The sequence below is a fragment of the Chrysochloris asiatica genome, unplaced genomic scaffold (genome assembly GCF_000296735.1).
Source record: "Chrysochloris asiatica unplaced genomic scaffold, ChrAsi1.0 scaffold00059, whole genome shotgun sequence".
NCBI classification, from domain to species: Eukaryota; Metazoa; Chordata; class Mammalia; order Afrosoricida; family Chrysochloridae; genus Chrysochloris; species Chrysochloris asiatica.
In genome coordinates this window covers 11296660-11308360 of record NW_006408577.1, presented here as the reverse complement: position 1 = coordinate 11308360, position 11701 = coordinate 11296660, and positions in this window count along the sequence as shown.

Below are 11701 nucleotides of genomic sequence, written 5' to 3'. Positions count from 1 at the left end.
ATTTGATTGTAGCAAGGACATTACTACTAGAATTTATTTGGGAAATCTTACCCCAACCTCTCTACTGCCCCAACTTGTCTTTTAAGACATTTTTGTAAAAAACATTAAAAAACAAAACAAAACATGATTTGAGTCACTTGAGGATGCCAAAACTGCCATTATAACATGATGTAAATGGAACAGCACAAAATTCTTCAGGGAACGGTTGTTGTTACTTAGTTCAACTAATACCCAACCTAAGCAAAATAGAACAAAACTTTCTGTTGTTCTGCATCCTCTCGATTGCTAGATTTGAATCTATTGCTGCTACCACTGTGTCAATCAATCTCAGTGAGGGTTTTTCACCTTTTCCATGACCTTTCTCTTTTCTGTTATCTTCCACTTTAGCAAGCATGATGCACTTCTCCAGGAGCTGGTCTCTTTTGAAATCATTTCCAAAGTTCAAGAGACAAGAGTTGCTATCTTCACTGTTAACAGCATTCTGGTTATAATTCTTCCAAGACTAAGTTGTTTGTTCTTCTGGAAGTTCATGGTACTTTCTATACCATAATTCAAATGTGTTGATTCTTCTCCAGTCTTCCTTATTCATTATTCAGCTTTCATATGCGTATAAGGCTATTGAAAATACCATGTCCTGGGTCAGTCATGATGTTGTTGTTACATGCCATGTAGCAGGTTACAAATCATAACGACCCTGCAGAGGGTTTCTGAGGAGCAGCTGATGGATTTGAACCACCAACCTTGTGATTAGCAATCCAGTGCTTATCCTATAGCAACAAGTCCTCAAACTGACATCTTTGTTCTTTGGTACTTTTAAAAGGACTTTTGCAGAAGAGTTGCCTTATGCAATGCTTCCTTTGGTTTTTGGCTGCTGCTTCCAATAGTGTTGATTCTGGGCCCAAGCAAAATCAAGTCTTTGACAGCTTGAATCTTTTTTTGGTTTATCTTGATGTTAATCATTTCATTTTCTTTACATTGAGGTGCTATTTATACTGAAGGCTGTAGACTTTGATCTTTATTGGTAACTATTGCAAGTCTGCTTCATATACAGAAAACAAGGTTGTACATATTTCCAATCCTGTTGCCATGTTCTTCATATAATCCAGCTTCTCAGGTTATTGGCATACACATAGAATAACTGTAGTAAAAGGATGCATCACCTGCACACACTTTTTCTGATTTTGAAGCATTCAGTATAATCTTGTTCTGTTCTAAGATTGCTTTTGATCTATGTACAGTTTTCTAGCATACCCATTCTTTTCAATATTACCCACAGTATTGCAACCCAAGGCTTGATTTTTTTTTTTCGGTTCTTTTAACTTAAGAAATGCTGAGCATGTTGCTGTCTTCTGGTTTTCTAGCACCAGATCTTTGTACATTTCATTATAACATTTTACTTTGTCTTTTTGAGTTGTCCTTTGAATTTTTCTGTCCAGTTCTTATACTTTATCATTTCATCCAATTGTTTTAGGATCTTTACATTCAAGAACAAGTTTCAGAGTTTATTGTAACATCCATTTTGACCTTTTCTTTCTTTCCTGTCTTTTTTAAATGACCTTTTGCTTCCTTCAGGTAAGATGCTTTTAATATCATCTCACAATTATTTTCTAATTCATCAGATCTATTCTTGAGATGGCCTCTAAATAAAGGTGAGAAATATTCAAGGTAATATTTTGGGCTTGTTTTAATTTTCTCAGCCTCATCATGAACTTGCATATAAGCACTTGATGGTCTGCTCTACAATCAGTCACTGTCCTTATTTTTTCTTTCTTTTTAAGTTTCTATTGTGAATTGAGTGATAGTTTACATGGGAGAACATTGGTTGTACACTATCATTTCATTGCAATAATTACAATCTAACCTGTCCATCATTATTCAACAGTATTTGCTTCTGTTCCCTCTTTTTTCTGTGTGTTTGTTGGGAGGAGGGTGTACACAAAAACACTCAGGGATATATAATAATTTAAGCAACCAAAGGGCACATTCTGCAAGGCTGCCTCCTGGCCTTCAGCACTCAGTCTTACTCTTTCTGTGAGTCTAGAGTCCTCAGCTGCTTTCTCTCTCCATTCCTTCATCTCTGCCTCCATCTCTGATGTCGCTGCTTCTCTGGATAGGGTCCTACATTCCACTCGTCCTTTTTTCCCTTGATGGTCCAAGGGTCCTCTGTGTCTGGATTGTAAGATTAACTAATCTTTCCCATTTTTGTTACAAAACTTCTACCTTTACAATTGTGACAGTCACAATTAGTCATAATAACAATTACTCATTATTGAATCATAAGAATCATATCCCCATCTCTTTTCACCAGACCCATCTAGACGAGATGAAAACTGAGGGATTCTATCTTCTCCCACATACTCTGACACTAAACTCCTTCTTGAAAACTTGTAAGCCAGTCACTTCGTGCTTTTATCACCCCCTCATTTTAGGTAGCCAAAGTATAAGTTGCCCAGCCCTATCTACCCTATGTACAGAGGAGATAGGATTGATAATTGATGTGAAGACGTCTTCACTCTTAGTTAGAATTTTGAGCTACTACATCCATAAGTATAGGTCAAGTCCATAAAACTGTAGCAATTTACAGTTATTTCCTCTATCAAAAATTTTTTTTATTTTCCTCTAGTCAAATTCTGATTATCAAGCCATTGAGTATAGGTCAAATGGGTACTGTCTGCAACTTTGTGCTTTCTTGTGCATCTCCCCTCACTTTATTTCAGCTGGATGCTTCCCTTTCAGATCTAGCCCTCCGTGGCTATGTCCTTGTCCAAGGGCCCAGGAGTCCCCAGGTCTTACTACACTTCAGACCAACCAGCCCTTCCTCTTCTCTCTCTCACCTCCAGGTCAATAGGAGTATATGGAACGTGTTGAATTCAGCCCATTTCTTCATTGCTGCCTTTCCCCCTCTTCCACTCAACAGTAGACCAACATGGTTGCCAGCAAGCTTACATGCCTGCTCATGTGTCTCCTTTGCATTTCAGTCTTGGAGTGAGGTTTGTCCTGAAGGGATTTAATTGCTTGGCTTGATGGCTTCCCAGTGAACAACTTGCTTATTCTTGTTGTACCCTGCTCCTGTTTTGACTGATAATATTGAGCTTCTCCATCATGTCTTCCAACAAATGTAATCAATTTGATTCCTGTGTATTCTGTCTGGTGAGGTCCACATGAATAGTCAACTTTTATGATGTTTCAAAAAGTAATTGCAATGAGCAAGTCCTTGGACTTACAAAATTTTGTCAGGCAATCTCCAGCATCAGTTCTATCACCAAGGCCATATTATCCAACTTCAGGCCGTTCCTCTTTGTTTCCAATATTTGCATTCCAATCACCAGCAGTTATCATTACATCTTGATTATATGTTTGGTAAATTTTAAACTGAAGAATCTTGTAGAATGCTTCAAATTCATTATCATTGCATTGAGTGTTTAAAAAAAAAAGACCCCTACAAAGTTACTACTGTCTCATTGATTCCTACTCATAGTGACCCTGTGTAGTGTTTCTAAAGCTATAAAATATATTTATGAGAGGAGAAAGCATCATTTTTCTCCAAAGAGCACCTGATGGGTTGAACTGCCAAGCTTGCAGTTAGCAATCTAGTGTCTATCCTACAGCTCCACCAGAGCTTCTTTTGAGTTGTTGTTGTTGTTGTCAGGTGCCATCGAGTCGGAACCGACTCATAGCGACCCCATGCACAGCAGAACGAAACAATGTTCGATCCTGGGCCAACCTCACTACCGCTGCCACACTTGAGTCCATCAATGATGCCACCTGGCTGATCCATCTCGTTGGGGGTCTTCCTCTTTTTCTCTGACCCTCCACCCTACCCAACATGACATCCTTCTCCAATGATTGTTTCCTCAGGACATAACAGTTAATTGCATAAAAGTGGAATTAACTGCTCTTCCTTGTAGGTATATGCATGGTAAACTATATGATTGCCCTATTCAAAAGGACCAACATAAGTACAATTCCATTCACTAATGCCTGGGATATCGATTTTTATGCATTCCATTTAATTTTTGATAACTTTCGATTTTCTTAGATTTAAACTTCGTACATGTTCCAATTATTAGTGGATATTTGCAGCTGTTTCTTCTCATTTTAAGTTGTATTTTTTTTATTTCCGTAGTGAATATATTTTGTGTCTTAAAGGAAAACCACTTTCCTAAAATCTCCTAATGTTAAGAATCCAAACTATGACAAATTCCTCCTCTGAAGAATTTTCTTGGGTTCCTTAGTCCTCAAACAATAACTGGGCTTTTGAGGTCCCATCAGTAACAATTATTACTGAGTAGTTATTTGTATTCAAAAATTAGTAAGAATATCTTATTTGTATGAAACCTAAATTATAAAAAGTAAAGTAGCATAATAATTTTGATAATCAAGTTTCCATATGAATATTTTGAATACCTGTAAAAACTTAACCTAATTTGGGAAGAAATCGTTTTCTCTACAGATAGAATAAGGTTACTTGAAACTATAGAATATCTGAAAACTTTGTTGTTATTACTATATAGCTTAGCTAAGACTTCCTGAAGCAAATGTAACACATTAAAGTTCTATCATTCAGCTACTACTCCATGTTTGTAGTTAGCCTAATTTATGTCATGTTTGCCCTGCTCCTTACACCAGTGTCTGTTGAATATTTATAACGTTCTGTATTGTTTAAGGACAGATACATGATGTGCATTATAAATGCTACTCATTGTTTTATCTAATTATTATGACCAACATTTACATCTTGTGATTTTCTTGTGACTTGAGTAATGTAATGTAATTCCCAAGAGTATGCATTCTAGTGTAAAAGTTCATTGACTATATGTATTCCAATCACAGCTAGGATTCCATTAAGACAGACTGCAGAGTTGTTGGACTCCCCACTGCTGTCAACTTATAATTAAACTTCTCTTTTTCTAACTTGTTCTCGTTGTTGTCGTTAGGCACCATTGAGTCAGTACAGACTCAGAGTGAACTTATGCACAACAGAATGCAACACACCAGCCTCACAATCATTGTTATGCTTGAGCCCATTGGGGCTGCCACTGTGCCAATCCATCTCACTGGGGGTCTTCCTGTTTTTCGTCAATCCTCCACTTTACCAGGCATGATGGTCTTCTGCAGGGACTGGTTCCTCTTGATAATGTGTCAGCAGTATGAGAGATGAAATCTAGCCATCCTGGCTTCCAAGTATCATTCTGGTTGTACTTCTTCCAACACAGATTGGTGTGTTCATTTGGCAGTCCATGGTACTTTTAACATTCTCCTCCAACAACATAACGTAAATTTATCAATTGTTCTATGGTCTTCTTATGGTCTCACATATATGTGAGGTTACTGAAAATACCATGGTGTGGGTCAAGTACACCTTAATCTTCAAAATGACATCTTTTCTCTTCAATACTTTAAAGAGCTCTTGTGTAGCAGATTTACCTAATGTAACACATCGTTTTACTTCTTGACTGCTGCATTCATGAGTGTTGATGGTTGATACGAGCAAAATGAAGTCTTTTGACAACTTCAATTTTTCTTCATTTATCTTGATGTTAGCTCTGGTAGCGTAGTGGTTACGAATCGGGCTGCGAACCTTAAGGTCAGCGGTTGGAAACTACCAGCCACTCCGCGGGAGAAAGATGAGGCTTTTTACTCCCGTAAGGATTTACACCCTCAGAAACCCTGTACAGGGTCGCTATGGGTCAGAACCGACTCGACGGCACTTAACAACAACAACAACAACAGTGAAGAAAACTTTTCACAGGAGGATTTTTATTTTCTTTATGTTGAGATGCAGCCCATATGAAGGCTGTTGTCTCTGATTTAATCAGTAAGTATTTTATGTCCTCTTCGCTTTCAGCAAGTAAGGTTGTATCATCTGCATAACACAGATTGTTAATGAGTCTTCCTCCAACCCTGATGCCATGTTTTTCTTCATATCATCCAGTTTCTCAGATTATTTGCTTAGCACACAGATTGAATAAGTATGGTAAAAGAACACAACCCTGGCACACACCTTTTCTAATTTTAAGCAATCCAGTGTTCCTTTATTCTGTTCTAACAACTACCTGTTGGTTTATGTACAGGTTCCTCATGAATACTATTAAGTGTTCCAGAGTACTTTGGTAACTTGAAGTTGTTGAATTTGGCTCTGTTGCTCCAGTGCATGACTACTTCTAAGAGGTAACACATTATTTCAAGCCAATTTATATATAATTTTATCAGGAGCTACTTATCATAATTAAAATTTGAGAAAGCATTCCCCTCAAATTACTTCATGTCCTGGAGTGAAGCATATTGTTATGTACCTTCAAGTAGACTCTAACAGTGACCCGATACACAACAGAATGACCCGATACACAACACTGTCGGTCCTGCAGCATCCTCACAATTGTTGTTATGCTTGAGCCAATTGCTACTGCCACTGTGCCAATCCATCTTATTGAGGGTTTTCTTCCCTTTCACTGACCCTTCACTTACCAAAGGAGCTCTGGTAGCATAATGGTTATGAGTTGGGCTGCTAACCTCAAGGTCAGCAGTTTGAAACTACCAGCCGTTCTGTGGGAGAAAGATGAGGCTCTCTGTTACCATTAAGATTTACAGCCTGGGAAACCCTATACAGGAGTTCAAACCAACTCCATGGCACACAAACATCACTGCCACTTTTCCAAACAAAATATCCTTCTCCAGGGACTGATCCCTTTTGATAATATGTCCAAAGTATGAAAGACAAATTATATAAGGAACATTCCAACTGTACTTCTTTCAACACAGATTTGTTTATTCTTTTGATGGTGAATGGCGCTTTAAATATTCTGCTCAGACACCATAACACAAATGCAATTCTATTATGGTCTTCCTTATTCATTGTCTAACTTTCACATGCATATGAGGTATTTGACAATACCATGGTTTGGGGCAGGCACAACTTAATCTCAAACTGATATCTTTGTTCTGGCTGTTACTGTTGTTAAGTGCCATTGATTCAGTCCTGACCGATAGCAACCCTGTATCGGTTTTCTGAGGAACAGCTGGTGAGCTTGAACCACCAAACTTCTGGTTCAAATGGACTTTGCAGTCTACCATGTTAACCCACAGCACCACACCAAGACTCCCTGTTTGCTCTTAGGAAAAGGAAAAAAGAGAAAAAAGAGATTCAGGTGAGGGTGTCATATGGTTGCATTGACCAGGGCTACTTAATAATATGGATTCAATGGAGAAACCACATTTTCAAAGGGTGCAAGCATAGGGAATAGAGAATATGTTATTCATTTCTGCCTAAACTGTAGCAAATAATGGGAAAAAATCTACAGATCTTTTAATAAAGGACTTATTTTTAATCCTTTTTGTGGGCTGTCCATTGGCACTTGTCTTAGTTAGGTATTAATGCTATAACCACAGGTAGGTACCTTTAACAAACAGAAACTTATTTTCTCACAATTTAAGAGGTTAGAAGTCCCAATTCAGGGCACTAACTATAGGAGAAGGCTTGCCCTCTCTCCTTTGGGCTCTGATAGAAGGTCCTTGTTTCTTACAGCTTCTGTTTTTTGATTCCTTGGCAATCTCATGTGATGTGTTATTTATCTTTCTCCACCTGTACTTGTTTGCTTGTTTAATCCCCATCTGTATTTGCTTGTTTGTTTAATCTGCTTTTATTTCTGAAAAATAAAAGATTTAAAACATACTCTACCACACTATGGGCTAATGCGCTGGGCTGCAAAGTCAGTTTGAACCTCAAGGTTGGCAGTTCAAGTTCATCAGCTGCTCCTTGGAAACCCTATTCAGGGTTGTTATTGGTCCAAACCCACTAGATGGCACTTATCAACAACAACAAACACTATACTAACTAATAAAACCCTATTCCAAAATGGGATTATGACTGATGCTGTAGGATAAATGCAGGACTACAAGGTTGGTTTGACCTGCAAGGTCAGTGGTTCAAACTCACTAGCCAGGAATGCTGTAAATTGGAGCAGACTTGATGGCACTTAACAATATAGTAGAATTTGTAACATATTTTGGGGTAACACAATTCAATCCATAACAGTGGTCTAGTTTGAAACCATGACATGATATGATAATCCTCTTCCAGAGGAAATAGGAAAACAAAAGAATAGAACCCAAACACTTACAAAAACTGTAAATCTTCTCATTAATTTCAAAAAGTTCTGTTGAGCTATGACTTATGTTTCTTTCTCCCCTGCTAATTCTATTAGCCAAAAGTAGCAATGCGACAAAAATTGACATCAGTGTGGAAAGAAATATATTCTTGTCAATGGTTAGCAAGGAAGAATCCAGAAGGAAGGACAGAAAACACTGTTAAGCAAAAAATACAAACTACCACAGAGGAATAAGGAACAAAACTAAGTTTGCCCCTGCTCCTTTACACATGTCTAATCATCCAGCTTCCCTATGAAATGGATCTTTAAAAAAAAAAAAAAATCTCCATTTAGAAGTTAAGAATATTAAGGTTTTGTGTGGTTTTAAAAAAAAGTTCTTTTAGAGAAAATAAGTCATGCATATACTTTCTGACTTCAAAGTTATGCGTCATACATACTATAGATGTTTCCACTATTGCTGAAAATCTGCTATTGTTGTTGTTAAGGACCATTGAGTAGGCTCTGACTCATATCGGCCCTGTGTAGGGTTTCTGAGGAATGGCTAGTGGGTTTGAACCTTCTGGTTAACAGTCCATCACTTATCCTACAATGTTGTTGTTTCTCGTTATGTGTCATCGAGTTGGTTCTGACCCATAGCGACCCTGTATAGGGTTTCCGAGGAGTGGCTTTTGCAGTACAGCACATTAATCCAGTGTTCCACAACAGCACTTCTACAATATGCATGACCTTAAATTTTGTTACAAATGAGGCAGCTTGATTATAATTTATAGTATTTTTTAATTAATTAAATCCAATCCCATCGAGTCCATTCTGATTTATAGTCACTCTGTAGAACAGAGTAGAACTGTGCCACAGGGTTTCGAAACTATAAATCTTTATAGGAACGTGCTGCCTCATCTTTCTTCCACAGATCAAGTGGTGGAATTGAACCAATGACCTTGTGGCTAGCAATGCATACCCCAATGAGCCACCTGGGCTCTTAATTTAAGTTAACACTACATGATATGTTTTTCCATTTATTTTTACTTTCACCTTTTAACTCAGGCAGACAAAGCGAATGTGAATCTAAAAACACAACATTTTATCAATTGTTGAGCTGAGGTTTCAACTCAACTCATGGGAGAGAAAAGACACTGATCTAAAGTGAGAACATATTTTTTTTTTATTCCAAAATATTGGCAAAACTATAATGTTGCTGTTAAATGCTGTCAAGTTGGTTCCAACTCATAGTGACTCCGTATAGGGTTTCCAAAGAGTGTTTGGTGGATTTGAACCATCAGCCTTGTTGTTGGTTAGCAGTGCAGTGATTATCCTACAATGCCACACCAGGCCTCCAAAATTCTAATAGGCAATATTAAACTAAAAGGAATTCTCTCTCACCAAAGTATAATGAGGACAGTAAGTAGGAAGTAGACCAAGTGCCCTTCCCAAAACACTTAGATGATAGCTCCCCCAAGTTTTCAGGTGACCTGCTCTTGTTAATGTTGTATCACATCAAACACATTCCAACTCATACTGGTCTTATAGGATAGAATAAAACTGCCCATAGGGTTTCGTAGGCTGAACTGTTTACAGAAACAGAATGCTAGGTCTTTTCTACTGTGGAGCATTTGTTAGGTTAGAACCATTGACTTATGGGTTCACAGTTTTCTTTAGGAGAAGGAATTAACTTCGGAAGAACCTTCTTTTCAAGGTAGCTATAAAAATCTAATGAGATAATTTATGTGCCAGACACCTAGTAATTATGAAATACTTAACACACACAAGAGGATCTACCACCCAACTGCTGTCATTAAGTCAAATCTGACTCACAGTAACCCTATAGGATATAGCAGAAAGATTTACAATCACAACAGGATAGTTTACCCTATATACAGGGATCAAAGGAAAGAAAACACAAATACTGAAAGTACAACGAGAATCTAAGTTAGAGAAATAAGCAACTGACAGATTTTCTGATCAAATGCCTCAGCTTCATGGCAAAGTAGAGTTTTTCATGGTGTTAAATCTCTAATTATCTTAGTTCTGATATAACTGAATTCCAGTATAGAAATACAGAAGGTAAGGTTGAGTGATAGCTTTAAAGATAATAATAACAATGATGATGATGATGGTTAAAATGTATATGGAGGGTTTGCTATGTGTTACATCTGTCCTATGAGCTTTAAATATATTCACTCCTTTAGTCCTCATATTGAACCTGGGAACACTTATTATCCCTATTTTTGGATAAAAGAAACTGAGGCAGAGTGAATTTAAACACTAGCAAGTAGCTGAAGCAAGGCTCAAACCTCAGTATTCTGGAATTAAGAAAATAAGATAATACTTTTCTAATCAGAGAGACCTTCACTGATCCTCAGAGATTTTCCCATAAACGGTGACTGTGGATGAAGTAATTTGGAGAAAACAAAACGGTAAAAAGTAAGATGATCATTTTATTAAGTATCACTGAAATGATAAATACGCAATGTGTGGAAAAAAGAAAAAAATGTTGCTGTTGTTTTTAATTTTAAAAATCCTGGAGAGTGAAAGAACAATTATTCACACATAGCAATGTCTGAAATCTTAGTGGAAGCTTTTTCCTTTGTCAATTTCCTCCCAAACAGAACAAGCTTTTGAAGAGTTTGGCAAAATTAGCGTCAATACAGTCAGAGCTGGAGTGACCTAAACAGGAAGCTGCATTCTCCACTGCTGGTGATCTCTGAAACAGACTCGTCTCTGCTTCAATAGACAGGAGCGATTTAGCTGTATAATCATCAAATTCTTAACTAGCCCTTTCACGGCTAACAGGATTAGATTGCATTTCTCTCTCGCACTAACTTCCCAGGCTTCTTTATCTGTGTTATTGAAGAAACAGAAAAGATAAAACCTCTTTTCAATGCCTGGAGGGGAACACAAAATAACATCAACAACGTTTTGAAAAAAATCTTTCCAAGAACTTTCTTCAGAGATTCTACTCGTGAGTACTTGGCAATATATTTCTGGCTCCTAAGAAAAAACCTTTATTGCTTTTTTTAAGGGGCCAGGGTGGAGGTGGGGGGCGGAAGCTAGTACGTGAGGACCACTAAGCCTCTAAAATGAAAATCAATAGTGTCCTGTAAGCAAAGTAAACTTATACTGCAGTGCAAAATTCAGTTCTCAGCATTTTATATTTAATTCTTAAACAAAGAACCAGAATTGTGTTTATACCTATAAAACCATGAACATTTTTTAAGATTTAAAATTTTTAAGCTTACAATAGCAATTAATAATTGTGTCTGTTGAATGGAAATTTTTTAAAGGACTGAATTTACCTTAGCTTTTATTTAGTTGCAAATAAAGATATATAATAAAGAGACTTTCTAGCAGTCATTAGGTTTAAGAAAATTTATTTTATTGCTATTAGTCACTGATATTTAAAATGTAGTATAAACATTAGAATTCTTGTCATCTAGATTAAATTTTTTAAGCCAATAGTATCTAACCTTTCTAGAGATTTTTTTTAAACATGTCTCCAGATATTAAATATCATATTCTAGGATGCTTGAGAAATAATACAAAATGTTCAAACTTCTATGTAGGACAATTATGTAAATTAAGCAATAGATTACATA